This window comes from Siphateles boraxobius, unplaced genomic scaffold (assembly GCF_051911475.1).
Source record: "Siphateles boraxobius isolate OS27281-9 unplaced genomic scaffold, OSU_SipBor_1 23, whole genome shotgun sequence".
NCBI lineage: Eukaryota > Metazoa > Chordata > Actinopteri > Cypriniformes > Leuciscidae > Siphateles > Siphateles boraxobius.
The window spans coordinates 1460955-1481671 of NW_027508844.1; the positions used below are offsets into that span (position 1 = coordinate 1460955).

General features: G+C 41.4%; 1 long non-coding RNA gene and 4 other non-coding genes across 5 annotated transcripts; 3 read left to right on the forward strand and 2 right to left on the reverse strand.

Annotated features, from left to right (window-relative positions):
• Positions 1-7006: 7006 nt before the first annotated feature.
• trnam-cau (transfer RNA methionine (anticodon CAU)) lies at positions 7007-7080 on the reverse strand. Its single transcript has one exon. It is a non-coding gene; the product is annotated as a tRNA-Met (tRNA).
• Positions 7081-10002: 2922 nt separating this feature from the next.
• Positions 10003-10091, forward strand: trnar-ucu (transfer RNA arginine (anticodon UCU)). Its single transcript is given in 2 exon segments — positions 10003-10039; positions 10056-10091. It is a non-coding gene; the product is annotated as a tRNA-Arg (tRNA).
• A 537-nt stretch (positions 10092-10628) lies between these two features.
• Positions 10629-10702, forward strand: trnat-agu (transfer RNA threonine (anticodon AGU)). Its single transcript has one exon. It is a non-coding gene; the product is annotated as a tRNA-Thr (tRNA).
• Positions 10703-11421: 719 nt separating this feature from the next.
• On the forward strand, positions 11422-11495 carry trnat-ugu (transfer RNA threonine (anticodon UGU)). The gene has a single exon. It is a non-coding gene; the product is annotated as a tRNA-Thr (tRNA).
• An 8402-nt stretch (positions 11496-19897) lies between these two features.
• On the reverse strand, positions 19898-20497 carry LOC143747589 (uncharacterized). The gene is made up of 3 exons (XR_013206766.1): positions 20356-20497; positions 20095-20210; positions 19898-19999 (listed from the first exon to the last, which is right to left on the reverse strand). It is a non-coding gene; the product is annotated as an uncharacterized LOC143747589 (long non-coding RNA).
• Between the last annotated feature and the right edge of the window lie 220 nt (positions 20498-20717).

Sequence of the window (20717 nt, forward strand, 5' to 3'; positions counted from 1 at the left end):
TTCATGATTTCCGTTACACGAGAGTAGATGTTAAAACTTCATGCTGATTTGTACTCGGCTTTCGCCAAGATAATCACCAACTAAGACGTAGCTTTACAGTAACCTATGCTTCTCCATCCATTTACGCTTCTTTCCATCTAGTGACGTGAATCTTCTGTCTGGTGTTAATACAGTGTATTGCGCGTCAGCACACACAACGGCTGCAACCACAGTGCGGTCCCCCATAACAACCCTCTGGATTGAGCGGAGTAGGGAACATCTCTAGGGTCTTCAAGTGGGCACCTTCCGTCCTCAGTGTTTCGTCAACTAGCCCACGACACCTCAAGAGGGCTCGACAGTGACTCTGGCATCCCAGAGTCACCCCCCTCCGTCCCCCACTCAACTCAGCCCAGCTTACTGACCTCTACTTCCCTCTTGCTGCTGAGACCTAACCACAATCTCACAATCTCTCCGCAACCCAACCATACGCGCCAACCCGTTTGACTAAGGCTGTCGAGCCCCACTGGTGCGTTAATATGCAGTTTCAGTGGCAACGGTTCCGTATGGCATACCACCTACCACAAAACACAATATCTGCCCAACCACCCGTCATTCACGCAATATACACAGGAACGTAATGACTGTAAATACTATACAACCTATACAAATAAACCAACAGTTGCTGCTGAGACCTAACCACAATCTCACCGCAACCCAACCATACACGCCAACCCGTTTGACTAAGGCTGTCGAGCCCCACTGGTGCGTTAATATGCAGTTTCAGTGGCAACGGTTCCGTATGGCATACCACCTACCACAAAACACAATATCTGCCCAACCACCCGTCATTCACGCAATATATACAGGAACGTAATGACTGTAAATACTATACAACCTATACAAATAAACCAACAGTTGCTGCTGAGACCTAACCACAATCTCACAATCTCTCCGCAACCCAACCATACGCGCCAACCCGTTTGACTAAGGCTGTCGAGCCCCACTGGTGCGTTAATATGCAGTTTCAGTGGCAACGGTTCCGTATGGCATACCACCTACCGCAAAACACAATATCTGCCCAACCACCCGTCATTCACGCAATATACACAGGAACGTAATGACTGTAAATACTATACAACCTATACAAATAAACCAACAGACCTTTCAAGTTTTCAAGAATTCTACGAAACCGTAGCATGGCAGCCTGTACACAGCCAGCTAGAATCTTTCCGTCTCAACCACAGCCAGTTGCTGCTCCTTTCTGCTGCTTCAGATAAGTTCTTTACTGTACGACGCAACTCTTGGCCACTGAATCCGACGTCTCTGAGGAACCGGGTTGTAGAGTGTGCCACAAAACCACGACAACCCACTTCCACTGGATAAACCTGGACTCTCCATCCTCGCTGTTCTGCTTCAGTGGCCATATGAGCATACCGCAGTTTCTTCCTCTCATATGCCTCATCTACCGCATCCTCCCATGGCACTGTTAACTCTATCAGTTGAACAATGCGTGCTGATCCAGACCACAAAACAATATCTGGCCGTAGGTTAGTGGTGGCAATCTCAGGTGGAAAAATAAGCCGTTGATCAAGATCAACCAGCATCTTCCAATCCCTAGCAGCTTCCAGTTGTCCTGGGCGAGAATTGGTGTTAGCACCTTTTCTTGGTGGTTGCTCGCCTGGGCGGAGGAATATTGTCTTCTGCGTGTAATGTTTTGCTAGAACAGGCGGCAATTTATTGGTCATACTACGCTTGCCTTCCAATGCTAAAGCCAAACATCGCAATACTTGGTCATGGCGCCAAGTAAACCGACCCTGGCTAAGAGCCACCTTACATCCTGTCAAAATGTGCCTTAATGTGGCAGGTGATGAACACAAAGGACAAGATGGATCCTCTCCTACCCAGAGGTTTAGGTTCTGCGGTGATGGGAGAACATCATATGTTGACCTAATAAGGAAACTGATCCTACTCTCTTCCATTGACCAAATCTCTTCCATTGACCAAAAGTCTTGCCAGCCCATTTTGCGTTGTTCCACACTCTCCCATCTCATCCACTCTCCCTGCTTGGCCTGGGAAATGGCCTTTATACATCTCATCCTCTCCTCCTGCTTTCGCAACTCGTTGACTACCAGCTTCCTCCTTTGGGCTGGGCCTGCCTTGTGCCATTTAGGAGGAACTAAACTGAGCCCAAAACCCCCTCTTCCATGCTGTACCTGTCCCACGATATCCCCAATTTGAAGGTCAGCCTTTGCCTCTACAACAGATTTCTTTGCTGACCACTTTCTACCAGTTTTTACCCTTGGGGCAGTCTCCCTTACGCATTTGTCACGTGACTCTGCTAAAGTCATTTCCAGTCTGACCTTGGCACACTTAAACTCCTCGGTTAAAGCAGAGACTGGCAGCTGCAATACTCCTTTACTATAAAGTCCCACTCTGCTGAGGCAGCGTGGAACTCCCAACCAAAGAATAACACTTGTTTTCACTTCACAAGGTACATGCAGTCAATCAAAGTACAACAGGTTTCAAAATACTGGCTATTGTATTACAAAAACTTCATAGACTTTTGTGTTTCAGTTTTACAGGTATTTGCATACAAAACATGCAATCCACCATTTTTACACTAAATTTATTGTTTGGGAACTGTATGTCCACATGTACAGTATTCCAGTAAAAAGCAAATCAGTTTTTTTTCCCTTTACTGTTTACCAGCCTCTCTTAGTGAAAGACCGTGGTTGATTACATGGTCAATGATAGTGGCACGAATTTCATCACTGACTACTGTTCTTGCAGCCCTTGGAATGCCACCACCACACATTCTTACACCTCTACCTTGCCCTCTCCTTAGGCCTGCTCTTCTCCCTGGCCCTGCTCCTCTCACTGCACATCTCACTGCACATCTCACTGCATCTCTGACTGCACCTCTCACTGCACATCTCACTGCATCTCTCACTGCACCTCTCACTGCACCTCTCACTGCACCTCTCACTGCACCTCTCACTGCACCTCTCACTGCATCTCTCACTGCATCTCTCACTGCACCTCTCACTGCATCTGTCACTGCACATCTCACTGCACCTCTCACTGCACCTCTCACTGCACCTCTCACTGCACCTCTCACTGCACATCTCACTGCACCTCTCACTGCACATCTCACTGCACATCTCACTGCACATCTCACTGCACATCTCACTGCACCTCTCACTGCACCTCTCACTGCACCTCTCACTGCATCTCTCACTGGGCCTGCTCTTCTCCCTGGGCCCCTTGCTCTTACTCTTCCTCGTCCAGACATTACAGTGTTTGTCTTTTTCTGTTTCCAAAAACATCACTCCTCAAAGTCCTCCTTTTACTGTATAAGTGTCAATGTAACAGAAAAAAATAACCTCTGCCACTGAGTCTAAGCCAGACTGGAATCAGCTATGGTTGGCCCAATTTACACAACATAAATCAGGTGTGTGTCAATTATTCAATTGTTTGTTTATTATCAGCTGAGATATATTGTTTTTGAACTGATATCATTGAAGAAGCCGAGGTTTTTATACTGTATCTAAGGTTTGGAATATTGTTTTTGCTATTGTGGGGTGGTGTGTGTTAACATTTGTAAATACTACAAAAACAATCCATAATTTTGTTGGGAGGTATAGCTTGTCTGTTACGAAGATGTAAGCATTGTGGAAATGTGTTCACTGACTGCATATTGTGTGAAAACTGTATAGTATTGCTCTTAATTCATTATGATAAGATTTCCTGCATACAAAATATATTTCTAAAAAGTGCACAGATGTGGAATGTGTCTTAGAATGAAAGTTTCTAAAAAGTGCACGGATGTGGAATTTGTCTTAGAATGCAATGTGGATTATGCCAGTACTTACAGAGACAGTGGTGCTTGGTGTAGGGGCACTGGACACTGCTGCGCTGGGTTGGTCAACAGCCTGAGATGGTCTCCTAGCCACACTCAGATTTGGCTTTGCAGCAGCAATGTGGGACCCACCAAATCTTGGCTTGGTAAACTAAAAAAGGGCAAAACAATTTCAATGAAAAGACAAATTGAATTGTAACAGCACATTGGCCAAAAATATAATAAAATGTAAAATGAGAAAATATCTATTGATCCTATCATTCATTATATAACTAAAGGACCTGCTTTCTTTCTTTAACTTATTTTTTGTCTGTGTATTACCACACTCTACTACTTATACAGATTGAAATAAGCACAGTTAGAATAGAAAAATGTTTGGGAAGGTATTGCTAGAATGTGAGTATATAGTAATTTAACAAGTACCTTTTAAAAATGACTTAAAATCAAAAATAGTTTGCACATAGTTTGTAAGAGAAAGCGTTTATTAACAGTAATGAAGGTTACACTTGAAATGGCAACAAAGCAGATTCATGATGACTTAATTAATAATACGTGTATAATTAATTGTGCATAAGTGGAATGTTACCTGAGAAATACAGAATGAAAGACGTAGCTTCAGTAGCCAGTTGGAAAAATCAAGAGAGATGCCATGAAGGACGTGAGTGTCCTTTAACCCATAATGGCAAAGCCCAATTAGAGAGGAAGAGGAGAATGCAAGAGCAGAGCCCAGAGAAGAAAGAGAGATCACATAGGTTACATTGTTCTTTCACCATTTTACTTGATCTAAACCAACCTGAGACAGTGAAACTGACCAATAAGCAGACTACAGCCGCCCCTGTACAAGGTGTGACAGCTGGCAGGTAGGTGTAAAAACATACCAGCCATTTCCACTGAACTTAAACCTTTATACTAAACGTATATTAAAACTGCAATTATATAAAAAAAATGTTATTACCTTTGACAAACTTGGTATAATTTTAGAAGTAGGCTGGGGTGGGAGCTGACGCTGACTCTGCGCCATGACCTCCTGTGCTGGTCCAGTAGCGGCAGACTGTTGTTCAACAACCCTTGGTGCTTGTCCAATAGAGGCTGTGGCCTGCTTAAGACAACCACAAAAATACATAGGCTACAATAATTGTTGAACGAGAAGAATTTGTTCAGTAAATTATATATATATAAAAAAAATACAAGTTACATCTTTACATTGTTACCTTTTGAGTGTGAAAACCACATATGCACTTTGGGACCGCTCCGAGCAAGGTTGTCTGGCCGCGAGACTGCATCGGACATCTTTCAATCTGTAAACATTATCACACATATAATATAGAATACATGCATTTCTAACTTATCAGTATGAATGCCACATTAATTTATTGTAGTGTGTCATTTATTTTTATTCATGTTCTTTGAAGAGGAGATACAAACTGTAAAATTAGAGATAAAGAGTGAGTAAAGTTTGTATCCTCCTTTAAAAGAACAAGAGAGGAACATTTCACACCTTCAAAAAAACATCCATTCACTCAACATCCCCACCCCCACTGCCTCAAATCTCTGAATCTCCCAGTGCAAAAAAAAGTTTTTTTTTTACATAAATAAACATAAATCTCAAATACCTGCAACATTATCTACATACATATCTATAAATAATGATGACATAGAATTAAATGATTAGGATTACAATTATTACATCATGCAAAGGTGACAAAAGCACACTCACCCTTTGGTACACGTCATGCCACTTTTTCTGTCGAGGAGCTGGCCTGTTACCCTCATTTGATGGCCAAACTCCTGTGCTTGCAAACTTTTTTAGCCTTGCAATCCAGTCAGTATCTGACATGGCTTTATGGGATTTTTTGCCAGACATTTTTTTGTTGGGGGGCTAACGGTTAGGTTATATCGTTTTGAACAAAACTACTATAATACAAATTATTTCTTTAAAAAAAGCACACACGATATTTACAATTATAATATAGTATACAATTATATACAAATATAAAATTACATTGTCCAAAAATACAGTTAAAGTTACCGAAAAATAAGTTTCGCAGTCCTCCGTTAAAATGATGCTGCCTGACCTCCGTGACAGTGATGCTCGACGTCTGAACTTTTTGACCTCTGACACGCCCCTCAGGATATGTCATTACTTCGTACACCTTCGGCTCAGTTCGGCAACTTGATTGACAATTGGCTAGCTTCCTGACTCCTCCTCCTAGCGGTGCTAAGCGTAAACGTGCCATTGACATTTCCTTGTACTCTGATTGGTCAAATGTCGAAAATGATAAGGAAAAAGTCAAGAATGGCGCTCTCTGATTGGCTGCAGATGTTATAATGTCGAGAATGGCGCTCTCTAATTGGCTGCAAATGTTATAGCGCGTCAACGTGATTGGCTGTGGCGTTCAACATTGTTCAACATTATCCCCATTTTGACGGACTATCCTTCGGCAGCTGGCGTTCAGGTCGCAGTCTCCCCTGGAGGCGTTGGTTCGAATCCCACTTCTGACAAACCTAACCTTTGGCTGCGGGCTCAAGCTAGAGTCTTTAACCCTCTGGCAAGTTTATCCAGAAATGCAGTAATTTTGACAAAGCACTGCAATTCAGTTCATGCTAGAATTAACCAAACATTAAAGTAACACTGACCTGCAGTACAGGCCCTTTATAGTAACACTTTAGTGCAATGTATGGGATTCTATGGCACTTGGAATTTCAAGTCATGACATTTCAGAAAAAATGGACATGTTGATTGAATCGGATTCAACTGAATTTCACGAAATAACATGTTGTGATGTTTACCGGAAGAAGATGCAGTAGAATTTCATGGCAAGGATTCTTGGAAATTTCTTGGAATGAAATGTCATGGGTTTGGGGGCATGGGGTGGAGTGTCATGACACAAGATTCAAGGAAAGTCATGTAAAACATTACATTAGCATTAACAAGACATGCCATTAGAATGAAAGAATGATATCAGCCTTAACAAAACATTGTAACAACACCAACACATATGACATGAATATGAGAGTAATACAATTACTGCATTTGTTCAACATTAGTCTTAAAAAAACACTGGATTTCAATTACAGTGCATATGAAGAAATGGACAAAGGCATAAAAGGGAATACAGAAAGCAGCTCATTTATTTACACGGTCCCGTGTATCAAAAAGCACCATTCTGCCCCATGTGAGGCTCGAACTCACGACCTTCAGATTATGAGACTGACGCGCTGCCTAACTGCGCCAACGAGGCATGTGCTGTGACACAGGTGAGGGGTGAAGCCCTAGATTCTAGATCATCTGCCATTCTGTGTAGGTGCAAAAATGCTGCTCACCACTGGCTGTCATGTCAGAATCAGAATCAGAATCAGAAAGAGCTTTATTGCCAAGTGTGCTTGCACACACAAGGAATTTGTTTTGGTACTGAGGCTTCCAGTGGACATATACAAATACAACATGAACCATAATACTACAAATTATAAGAATAAAAAATAAAAATATAAATATATGAGAATAAAACTATCACAGTTGGGTTTAGTCAGAATAGACATTTTCAGATTTACAGATTATGAACCTATTTACAGTGTTTTGAATATTATAAATAAATAAATCTACATATAAGTATCACCTGAGTTGTGGGATATTGCACTAAACAGTGGGAGTATTGCACTTACAGGCATATGCCTTGGGAGGAGTGTTAACTGTTCAGGAGGGAAATGGCCTGTGGGAAGAAACTGTTCCTGTGCCGAGATGTTCTTGTGGCCAGTGATCTGAGTCTCCGTCTTGACGGTAACAGTTCAAACAGGTGGTGTCCAGGGTGAGTGGAGTCTGTGATGATTTTACCTGCTCTCTTCCTCACTCTGGAAGAGTACAGGTCCTGGAGGTTTGGCAGGGGGGCACCAATAATCCTCTCCGCAGTCCGGACTGTCCGTTGTAGTCTCCTGATGTCTGATTTGGTAGCTGAACCAAACCAGACAGTGATGGAAGCGCACAAGACAGACTCAATGACGGCTGAGTAGAACTGAATCAGCAGATCCTGTGGCAGGTTGAACTTCCTCAGCTGGCGAAGGAAGTACAGTCTCTGCTGGGCCTTTTTCACAGTGGAGTCAATGTGATTGTCCCACTTCAGGTCCTGAGAGATGATAGTGCCCAGGAACCTGAATGACTCCACTGCTTCCACAGTGCTGTTCATGATGGTGAGTGGGGGGAGAGCTGAGCTGTTCCTCCTGAAGTCCACGATCATCTCCACTGTTTTGAGCGTGTTCAGCTCAAGGTTGTTATAACGGCACCAGGCAGCCAGCTGTTCAACCTCCAGTCTGTAAGCAGACTCGTCACCGTTTCGGATGAGACCGATGACAGTGGTGTCGTCTGCAAATTTCAGGAGCTTGACAGTGGGGTCTTTAGAAGTGCAGTCATTAGTGTACAGGGAGAAGAGCAGTGGGGAGAGAACGCACCCTTGGGGAGCACCAGTGCTGATTGTGAGTGTCTTGGATGTGTGTTTCCCCAGTCTCACTCGCTGCTGCCGGTCCGTCAGGAAGCTGGTGATCCACTGACAGATCGAGGATGGTATGGAGAGCTGGGTCAGTTTGGCTGTGAGAAGACCAGGCATGATGGTATTGAAGGCCGAACTGAAGTCCACAAAGAGGATCCTTGCATAAGTCCCTGGTCTGTCGAGATGTTGCAGGATATAATGCAGTCCCATGTTGACTGCATCATCCACAGACCTGTTTGCTCTGTAAGCAAACTGAAAGGGATCCAGCAGGGGTCCAGTGATGTCCTTCAGGTGGGCCAGCACCAGTCTTTCAAACAACTTCATGACCACAGACGTGAGAGCGACAGGTCTGTAGTCATTAAGTCCAGTGATTTTGGGTTTTTTGGGGACAGGAATGATAGTGGAGCGTTTGAAGCAGCAGGGAACTTCACACTGCTCCAATGATCTGTTGAAGATCTGCGTGAAGACCGGGGCCAGTTGGTCAGCGCAGGCTTTTAAACAAGCAGATGAGATGCCGTCTGGGCCTGAGGCTTTCCTAGTCTTCTGTTTTTTGAAGACTCGGCTCACGTCCTCCACACAGACCTTAAGCTCAGGTTGGATGGCAGGAGGGGGGAGTGATAATTGGAGAACAGGAGGTGATGCTGAATGTGTGAAGTGCAGATCAGACCGGGTGTGTGGTGTGAATGAGGGCTTTTCAAACCGGCAGTAAAATGAATTTAAATCGTCAGCCAGGTGTTGATTGTCCACAGATCGAGGGGATGGTGACTTCAGGCCATTCCAGACTGATGATGGGTCGTTGGATGAAAACTGGTTTTTCAGTTTATCAGAGTAGTTCCTTTTAGCAACTCTGATCTCCTTTGTCAATCTGTTTCTGGCCTGGTTATACAAGATTTTATCCCCAAGCATATGCTTAAAACCTTCATGTCAGGATGCCTGAGCGGTCTAAGGCGATGCGTTCAGGTCGCAGTCTCCCCTTGAGGCATGGGTTCTAATCCCACTTCTGACAAACCTAACCTTTGGCTGCGGGCTCAAGCTAGAGTCTTTAACCCTCTGGCAAGTTTATCCAGAAATGCAGTAATGTTGACAAAGCACTGCAATTCAGTTCATGCTAGAATTAACCAAACATTAAAGTAACACTGACCTGCAGTAAATGACCTTTAAAGTAACACTTTAGTGCAATGTATGGGATTCTATGGCACTTGGAATTTCAAGTCATGACATTTCAGAAAAAAATGGACATGTTAATTGAATCAACTGAATTTCACGAAATAACATGTTGTGATGTTTACCGGAAGAAGATGTAGTAGAATTTCATGGCAAGGATTCTTGGAAATTTCTTGGAATGAAATGTCATGGGTTTGGGGGCATGGGGTGGAGTGTCATGACACAAGATTCAAGGAATGTCATGTAAAACATTACATTACATTAGCATTAGCATTAACAAGACATTCCATTAGAATGAAAGAATGATATAAGCCTTAAGAAAACATTGTAACAACTGTCTAGTAAACAGGAGATCATGGATTCGAATCCCAGCAGTGCCTATGCCACAGGATGTGGGCACCGCTCACTTAATCTTTTACATATGTAAATCTTTGCATGCTGAACAGTGTGCATCTGCACAAAATGTGGAAATCTAAGAAGTGATGTGCATGCAATAGCGTCTTAAAGCTTGTCTTTTGTGGCTCTGTGGCGCAATGGATAGCGCATTGGATTTCTCGATTGTGAATGGAGGTATTCAAAGGTTGTGGGTTCGAGTCCCACCAGAGTCGTGCATACCCTCTTTTGCTCAGATGTCTTTGTGTTGGACAAGCATATGCTTAAAACTTGAATCCACAAACTACTTCAGAAGCATACCCTTCACGTTCTGCTTATTTCCCTTATTGGACACACCCAACTCAGATCACAGAGTACTCTACTAATTAACTTAAGTCACCTATTTAAATAAGAATAGGTTGAAATCCACTGGCCTAGGCCAAAATCTGCAACAACCTATTGTTGGCCACCTACCTAGAAAAAAAAGAAGAAAAAAAACACGCTTTCCATTTCTCCAAGCTGAAACAGCATTTAGATGTATCGTACCTGGAGGTTCCCGAAACATTTGAGACACGAGTACTGAGAGTTTCGATCCAGAAATAAATGGCTTGAGATATTCCCTTGTCCCTCAACAGAAGCCTGCACACCTTTCAGGTTTTGGAAATAATCCTGTAACTTCAAAGGGACCTATTCATGATGTAATCAGCTATTCTCCTGACATGCTACCTCTTTTAGACTTTGTATACAAAAGCATCGAACCAGTGACAGTAACTGTTGCTGTGGCTTAGTTGGTCAAAGCGCCTGTTTAGTAAACAGGAGATCCTGGGTTCAAATGCCAGCAGTGCCTAATCTGTGGCTTTTAAGATTAGTCATTCAACCTTCTCTGATGTGAAAGTCTTGGCAGGAAAGACAATCTGGACTTCTCGGTTGCAAATGAAGGTTTTAAAAAGGTTGGCGTTTTTTGGGTCCCACCAGAGTCACGAATGGTGTCCCTTTGCACAGACGTCTTTACCAGACTGACATTTGCTTAAAGCTGGGGTTTTCCAACTTTTTCAGAAGCCTACGCAACACATTTTTCTTCTTTTCCTTATTGAGCACACCCAAGTCAGATCGTCGAGTACGTTACTTATCAATCAATTATTTGATTCACCTGTATTAAATGAGAGAGATAATAAAAAATATATATATGTGGTGCAGATGCGCTTCAAGAATGGTTTGCAAGCTCCTGGCTTAGGCCTGAAATCTGCTACTACCGATTGATATGGTCAAGCCTATGGATATTTGTAGAAACAAAGTCTTTACATATATGAAGAATGATACATGGATATCTTTCTGGATTTTGCCCTTTCATATCAGAAGAAGGCTCAGGAAACATTTTAGGCATGACTATCGAGAGTGTAGAGCCAAAATTAAATGAGTTCAGACATTCCCTTGAGGTGTGAAAGGCCTTCGTGTTTTGGAAACAATCCTCTTACCTCTAAGGGACCTCGTTCATGACGTGATCAGCTGTTTTCCTGATGTGGTACCTCTTTTAGACTTGTTTTACCAACAAATTTCACCATATCTGGCGCTGTGGCTTAGCTGGTCAAAACGCCTGTCTTGTAAACAGGAGATCCTGGGTTCAAATCCCAGGAGTGCCTTTGGCACAGGATATGGGAGTGCTTAACCTTTTCACATATGAAAGTCTTTGCATGACGAACTGTGTTTTCCTGCACAAAACTGGAAAAACTAAGAAGTGCTGCGCATGCAATACTTCCCTGAAGTGTGTCATTTTATGGTACAATGGATAGAACTTTGGACTTCTAGGATGCGAATGGAGAAATTCCCTGGTTGTGGTTTTGAGTCCCACCAGAATAGTCAGTGGCCTCTTTTGCTCTGATGTCTCTGTGAGTCAGACATATGTTTAAAACTGGGGTCCACAAACTACTTCAGAAGCCTACCCTTCACATTCTGCTCATCTCCCTTATTGGACACACCCACGTCAGATCATTGAGTACTCTACTAAGTAGCTCAATTAACCCTTTTGAAATAAGGAAGATAACGAAAATGTATAGCGTCTGGGAGGTTTCGAGAATGGTTTGAAAACCACTGGCTTAGGCCAGAATCTGCTACTTCCTATTGTTGAGATCCAGCCTCTGGATGTATTCAAAACAGTCTTTACTACGGTGGCCGAGAAGGGTCACAACACATACAAACCCCACAACAACTACATATTCAGAAAACACATACAAATTCAGAAAACACATGCAAACAACGCCACAACAACTACATATTCAGAAAACACATACAAATTCAGAAAACACATACAAATTCAGAAAACACATGCAAATTCAGAAAACAACTTTGTCGATTTCACATTCGCTGCAAATATTCGCAGCACGAGCAAATAGGGAAACGAACTGCAAACTGCAAAAACACAACGGAAATGTTTCCGGGGGGGCCATAATCAGTGACGGACCCGCATCCATCCGGTTGTCTTAGCGCTATTTTTTGAATGTGTGCTGTGCTTTTGTTGTCTCAAGAGGTAAGTGTTTCTCTTTCATTATGACAGACTTGTCGATGTGCTCTGATACCGAAGTGGTTTTGTGTGTTTTTAACATATTAAGTTATTGTCCCCATAACGTATTAGTCTGCCAACGTTGTTAGCTGGAAACTAAGTTAGCTGGCTAGCTCGCGTCTGGCCATTAAATAGATTGTTCTGTCCGTATTGTGCCGAGCAACTGGGGTACGCTCCCAAGTTTTGCACGTCGTGTGGTCTGAACGTGGGGTTCCTTACGGAGGGTCAGCCTACAGGTAACATCCCCTTACTGTGTTCCTATTTATAAATTTATCAACCCCATTAAAGCATATTAGTTTTTATAATTAATCTTTCTGTGTGTGTGTGTGTGTGTGTGTGTGTGTGTGTGTGTGTGTGTGTGTGTGTGTGTGTGTGTGTGTGTGTGTGTGTGTGTGTGTGTGTGTGTGTGTGTGTGTGTGTGTGTGTCGGTCCAGAGGATGACCTAATACGTGCTTACTTTAGAAAGGACCACTCCAACGACGTTATTCGCGATTTTTTGGAGTCAAAGCATGGTATTGTAATGAGCCTGAAAACTCTAAAAAAGAAGGCTGAAACGGCTAAATCTAAGTCGGAGTGCAAATTACAGTCCACTGGAGACTGTGAATGCTGCCATCACTAGTGAATTGAACGGCTCAGGACAGCTGTTGGGCTACAGGGCTATGTGGCAGACCCTGAGACAGAAGCATTCACTGACAGTGAAACAAGACGATGTCATGCAAGCCCTCAGATTATTAAATCCAACAGGAGTATCTCTCCGTCATAGGCGCAGGTTTGTTAGGCGATCCTATTGCTCTGCAGGACCCAATCAGGTGTGGCACGTGGATGGCTATGACAAGCTCAAGCCCTTTGGGATTGCCATCAGTGGCTGCATCGATGGGTATTCAAGGCGGGTTATGTGGCTCAGTAGTGGCAGCACCAACAACGACCCTGCAGTAATAGCTCACCATTACCTGCAGTGTGTTTCGAGCTGTGGCCTTCCGGCTCGTCTTAGGACAGACTGTGGGACAGAAAATGGAGACATGGCTGCCATCCACTGTTCTTTAAGAGAGGACCACACCGATGACTTTGCAGGTTCTCTCAGCCACATGTATGGCACTTCAACTGCCAATCAAAGGATTGAAAGTTGGTGGTCCTTTTTCAGGAAACAGAGGTACGTTTAACAATACTGTTACTCACATATTTTTCAATACTGTTTCATATTTCTGTAATCTTTTCGTAATATTATGCTGGGTTGGCACCATACAATGCTGACTTTGAAAATGTAGGCTTATTTATATGAGCGTCATACATGGATCAGGCTGTGTACTGCCGATTGTGCAATAGTTATGATAAGTAAAAGGATTAGTGTGCATGGTTGACTGTTTCAAATTGTAATAAGTCAAATGGTGAATGCAGTGCAGAATGTTGTTTTCCAAGACTGTCACATAATTTAAGTATTTGTATTAGAAACATTTATACAAAACTAAAATCACTGTACTCCATTATTAGGACACAGTTCTGGATGGATTTATTCAGTGACCTGAGAGAGAGACACTACTTCAATGGCACCCATGAACACAAGTGCCTTGTACGGTATGTGTTCCTGGTCATCTTTCAGAAAGAGCTTGATGAACACCGAGAGCTTTGGAATAACCATACCATCAGACCCGTCCGGCAGTCTCTCTGTCCATCTGGGAAACCTGATACCATTTACAACCTGCCTCACAGGTTTGTATGTAACACCTGTATTGTCATTTTCAATAAATGTTTGGTTGGTTTCCCTTTGCGATTTAAACACTATTCAAATGAGTTCACTGTTGTGCTTTCTGTGCGGCCTTAGGTTTGGTGGAAGGGATTGTGGATTCCCAGTGGATCCCCAAGTGTTACAGGAGTTCAAAGACCTTCTGCCACCCACAAACAGTTTGTGTGGAGATGCTAACCTCCAAGCATATTTTGCCAACTTGGAGAGACAGAGCCAGCTCGCTCCACCCATCAACTGGCCAGCTGCTGTTGACAACTACATTAGACTTAAGGAAATGGCTGGTCTTTGAGAGAGAGAACTAACAGACGTGTAGGCAGTTTATTTTCTTTCAGACAGCATTGCCTCCAGTGTGGTGTACTGATATGGACACCTTAAATTAAAGGTTAAATTAAAAGCAAAGATATTAATCGATTGCAATGACTTCCCTTACTTTTTCCACCATCACAATGTATGCTTTTGGTGTTAACAGTGTTGATAAATACGGTATGCTGAAGCTAATGGTGACTTTCATGCTAGATCGGTAACATTTCATGACCAATTTATGCAACAACAAATAAACTTCATTCTGATGGCTCTTGCAAAATGTTTCAGAATAGACAAACTTACATTTTCTTATAAAAATTATTTTATTTCTTTTAACTGTTAAAATACTGACAAACAGTAAAGTGCGAACAGTAACAGCAATGTAAATCTGTCACGGAAAGTTTCCAAATAGAGAAACTTGCACCTTTTCTTATACAAAAAATCATTGGACTTCTGTAAACCATGTAACCATACAAATAGTAAAGTGCGAACAGTAACAGCAATGTAAATCTGCCATGAAAAGTTTCCAAATAGAGAAACTTGCACCTTTTCTTATAAAAAAAAAATGGATTTCTGTAAACAATGTAACAGTGCAAAGTGCAATGCAAACAGTAAAAACAATAATGCAAATTTGCCACTGATAATTAATTTCTGATTGACACCTCAATGGAGCCCAAATCCTGGAGCGTTCTTGATTCCATAATTCATGGCTTCCTCAAAGATTTCATATGAGGGTAAGATCGGGAGTTTTAATGTGTTCGCGCAGACATTAGCCTCAGGAAACCTTGAGTGTTTCTGGAATGTGAGTTGAGGCTGTGGTATTAATTTTGCTGCTGGGATTTCTTTCAGGCCTGTGGCGAACATCAGAATGTCCTGCAAGGACATCCCTGACCCTTCCTCTGTGGGGGTTGGGAGTAAAGAAACACATTGAGATTTATCATCCATTTGTGAACTTCACTTCAAACAACATACAGAAAATTATACCTTTTACAGGGATTAAGTAGTCCAGCCAGTAGCCAAGCACTCTCTCCTCCTCATGGCGATTTGAGCTACCAGTTGGGCTCATTTCTGGACGGAACAGTGACTCTACACTCTCGGCTGTCAGGTCTTCCGCACTGTAACACATGTAGGGCAGGAAAATTGGGGGATGCTGTTCCAGAGCGTTGAAAAAGTTGAGGGTAGCCAGGCCATCCTTGAACCTATTACCGGGTTGGGTTGTGGGTGAGGGGAAGAGGCAGATCATGGTAAGTTCTTAATGCTATTGCCAGTAGGACTCACATTTGTTAGACACTCATTTGAGTTTCATTCAAATTCTCGTTTGAATTCTTACAAAGTAGTCAGAGTGACCTACCTCTGGAAGGAAACATGGTTGCGGTAGGTGAAGTACCACTGGATGTAACTATCCACAACTTTTTCCTTATCCTCCAGTGTCCTCAGGCATTATAGCATCCTGCTGTCTGAAGCATGCTGGAGTGCTTATCTGCGAGTTCCACGAGTTCTTCCAGTGTCCTAGCATTCTTAATCTAGAGTAAAATAAAAACACTGTCTGTACACTCTAAAAAATGTTGGGTTATTTTGTGTACCCAATAACATTTCTTCTGGTGAGAAAATCCTGCACAACAGCTCTGTACTTTCATGTCAAGTTATAATATTTTGTCTATGATATAATGCACTTGTTTAAAGATTAATCCATTGTTCTTTCTGTTTTATGTAAAGACACTCTTGGAGATGTTGCTTTAAAAACCCTGCCAGCTATCCTTCCTCCATTGCCACACAAAACAGGCTGCAAGATGGTTCGGCCCTCTTACCATGAGGCAAAACAAGCATTTGTTGATTTACAGCCTGTAGGTACATCATTTATGACAACACATTTGGGGTAATATTTGATCCATTTGTGCATATTTACCATTTAAAATTTCTATTTAAAGGTTGGAACAAACATCATCAAGTATTTGGAGGAGGAGGAGCAACGGAGGCAATTCCCTCATGTCCTGCAGCTTGGGGAAAAATTCAACTGCTCACAAGCCTTCGTCATTTTGGGAGGAGCGGCACTAGAGCAAGACAGCCTTTTACAAGCTGTGGATACATGCTTTAAATTATTTTATGTTTTAGACATTGAGTATCCAACGCCTGCGGCAGCTGTTTGGCAGTTGCTACAACACACAATATTTCACGAGTTCACACTTACATACAATTAAAGGGAATAAAGTATAATGCGTATTTGGCGTGCTGTACGGGGGGAGGGCTCCGAGCTCAGAATTCGGCCCGAACCCAGAGTACTCCCCCCTGTATGTAAAGTGGTTTAGGACTAGAAGAGTGGAGAAGGGGTGGTGGAGGGACGCTGCTAAACTGTCAGAGAAATGAGGTGAGACTGCTGAGTCTATATATACACGTTTTAATCATGATTGCTGAGTGCTCTCCACCCGTGTTAATTATCTGAACGTGCTTCTCCCGAACTTTGTTAATAAAACATCATATTCTGTGCCAGGAGGAGTTCCATCAACTCATTGTCGCCTACTTAGGCAGTTTATAATTGGATAAGCTGGACAAGCTTTGGTTTGTTTTGTTTGTGTATTTGTATTCCATGTTTCTTAGAACTTAAAACATAATTGTAATTAAATTAATTTTAGCATTCTGTGGCAGGAGCTGTTCCCTCAACACACTGTCGCCTTATGAGGCAGTTTATAATTGCATTACTTCTATTTATTTATTTATTTATTTATTTATTGAAAGAATTTCTTATTTTAAGGAAGTAAATGAAAGCAATTGCAAACAATAACTTAATGAAAATGTTTACAACTTGTAATGTTTACAACTGTTTATTTGTGTTTTTGTGATCCATGTTTCTTAGAACTTAAAACATAACTCTAAATTAATTAATTTTAACATTAATATTCTGTGCCTGGAGGTGTTCCCTTCAACACGTTGCCTTATGAGGCAGTTTATAATTGCATTACTTTTTTTAATTTTATTTATTGAAACACTTGCAACAATAACTTTTGAATGCAATGTCTAATTGGATGTAAATAAAGCATTGTTAATATACTTAAGTTGTGAGTGAGTGAGTTATTTTCATGGAAATAATAGTAATTATAATTAATATTAATAATAGTTTGATTAAAGCATTTTGGCCAAATAACCCAACAGATTCGTTTTTTGCAACCCAATTTATTGGGTAAAACTAGTTACCTAATTTATTGGGTTAAAATAACCCAACGATAGGTCGGTGCTACATCAACCCACCATTGGGTTAGCTGTTGGGTCGATTTTAACCCAACTTTTTTAAGTGAGTATTGGTTGGAATTTAGACTACATATTAGTGACAAAGCATGGAAGTCACTGGTTTTATTCCAATATCACACTGGTTTTTCAAGCTACTGGGGTGTCCAAATTGTTGATTGTTCATCAAAATATAAAAAAAAAAAATTCTTGAATATTCTTAGAAACACATAATTACAATTACCTCAAGGAGAACATTCCTGACTTCAGTATCAGGTATATCCTCAATTGGTGCCTCAATGGTCTTAACTTTACCAACCAGGTACTGGTAGAAGCTTGGGGAAAAGCATCGAGGCCCTGGACCACCATGTACAATGGAGACAGCAACCATTCTTCCAACATGGAAATACTCATCACCTTCTGCAGCTAACAATGGCAATGTTCCACGGTTAGTTCAAATTGATTTATAATACTGTCAAAATGTGACAAAAAGTGAATTACCTTTGCTATCAAATGACAGGTATTTGCCATCTTCTTTGCCTTCAAAAAATCGACTGGTTTTAATGGCGTCCATCAAGAGTGTCAGAAATTCCCGTGTAGGCCCTCCTGTGTCCACAGCCTCCTCTGTTTGCCCGATTTCATCAGTGAATTTGACCAAAAGGCTACAGGTGGGGTCAAATGAGGAACGTTTGAATCCCCTCAGAGCACTATCCCAGACATTAGCACGGTTTATATTTAACCTGCTACAGCTTTTTGTGTTAATGTTGTATGACAGATTTGACAGAACGTCTGCAGCCGTCAGTCCAATATCTGCGTCTCTGCAACACAAGAAAGAGAAAAATTAACACTGCCTTTTATTTGGATAATTAAAATATAAATCTTTTATGGTCCCATTACAGTGAGAACACCATATGTGTGTGATGAAATGTGATGGGCATAAGCATGAAGCACACATTGCAAGCTTTCAATAATTTCTGCCAGATTTTGTTTCGGTTTAGGGGTAAGTAAAAAAATATATACAATTTGAATATTTGCTTTAATAATTGTATGGCAACAGAAACCAGGTAAAATGCCAAATGTAGCTTGAACTATGTAATATATCTGGGGAAACAAACAAAAAAAACAACAACAAAGGTTGACAGCATTATTTCTATCAAAGTACCTGTCTTCCTCCTGAAAATTGTCTACGTCCTCAACATCAGAGCAACTGCTGTCAATGACAACTGGTGCATAGATCTTGGTATATGTGCTGTGGATTAAAGGAACAATGAAATACTAAAACAAGATGGTTGTGAAATTACAGTAAAAAGTGTTATACTTGGTACTGTAATGCATTACATTCAGCAGTCAATATTTCATGCTAAACCCAGAGCCAAAAGTATTAGTGCAATGAACGAACAATTTGAATCCATTGTGACTTACTTGTAGAAGTCACATGATGTGGTGTTTTTGGGTCCTGGTCCTGCTCCATTGGCCTGTTTATGAAAGTAGAGATAACACCAAACAAATTAACAATAATTACATCATTAACATAAACTTAATAACATTACACAATAATACATACTTGCCCATCAGATGGCCTGGACACTGTTGGTGGACATTGTTTTGGTAAACTAAAACAAACAAATAATTTGAATAATTTAATTTAAATCATAATATAGATATTTGTTAATATGATTTAAAGAGCACAACATGCTCGATCTATTCCTTCTCGCAATTGAAAGAAAAAATAAATGAATGCTGTGAAATACGTGGATAATCAAAAACCACAAGCACAGGTCTCAAATTAGCGGGAGAAACTTACATTTTCAGTGGAAGGCTAGCAAATGCCTCATCATCGGATTCTGAAGAGGAGTCATCTCCATGACCTTGGAAAGAGAAAATGATGCATCATTATTAGGCTAGGTATAATATATGGCAATTTTACAACCAGCTCAAATTAAATTAAGAACTCACTTAATTACCAACCATTATCAATTATTATTATTATTATTTTACATACATGTACTTCAATACTTACCCGAATCCTGAAGGGGGCAGATGTACAGTACGATCCTCTGGTAAGACTTTCCAATGGCCTCTTTATAATGTTCAAGGACAAAGGGTTTGTCTGTGCCTGGTATATTTTGTACCTGAGAGCCATCAGGATATACCAGGACATATTCTCCATCGTACATCATGTCTTGATTAAAATCTCGCTGTTTTTTTATAGCAGGTGGCAAAATTTGTTTTGATGACCACAGGGGTTCAACATTTAATGGCAAAGTTTTCCCTCTTATAGGTTTTAACCCATATTTTGTTCTGGTCATTATGCCAATTGAAATCTACAGAAATAAGAAAAGAAGAAAAACAAACATGTTTAAGACTGTGTGTACTGTGTAATAGTCACATTGTGACCTAAACCTCCATATTAGTTTACCTTGACCATAATGTTTGGTTTCTTTTTAGCCTTTGAAAAGGTCCTCCTCTCAGCCTCTTTAACTTCCCTGAACCTCATGAATTGACCTGCTCTTCCTTGGATACTTGTCTCATTCACTAACACACACACACACACACTGATTCATTATAGCTATGCTTTGTGATTGGTTGATAAATTGCCACCTTTCTGACAGCTAAAACCATGGGACAATTCAATGCAGCACAGTAACGTTAAAATGGGAGCACAGTAAGGGGATATTACCTGTAGGCCCACGGCCTAGGCTTGATGACGTGGATGGACACACCGTAAGGAACCCCACGTTCAGACCACACGACGGGCAAAACTTGGGAGCGTCCCCCAGTTGCTCGGCACAATACGGACAGAACATTTCAAACTAAAAATTAAATAAATAGTTCAGATATCAGGACAACATTGTACAAACGCCAGTAATGCATCTATTTAATGGCCAGACGCGAGCTAGCCAGCTAACTTAGTTTCCAGCTAACAACGTTGGCAGACTAATACGTTATGGGGACAATAACTTAATATGTTAAAAACACACAAAACCACTTCGGTATCAGAGCACATCGACAAGTCTGTCATAATGAAAGAGAAACACTTAC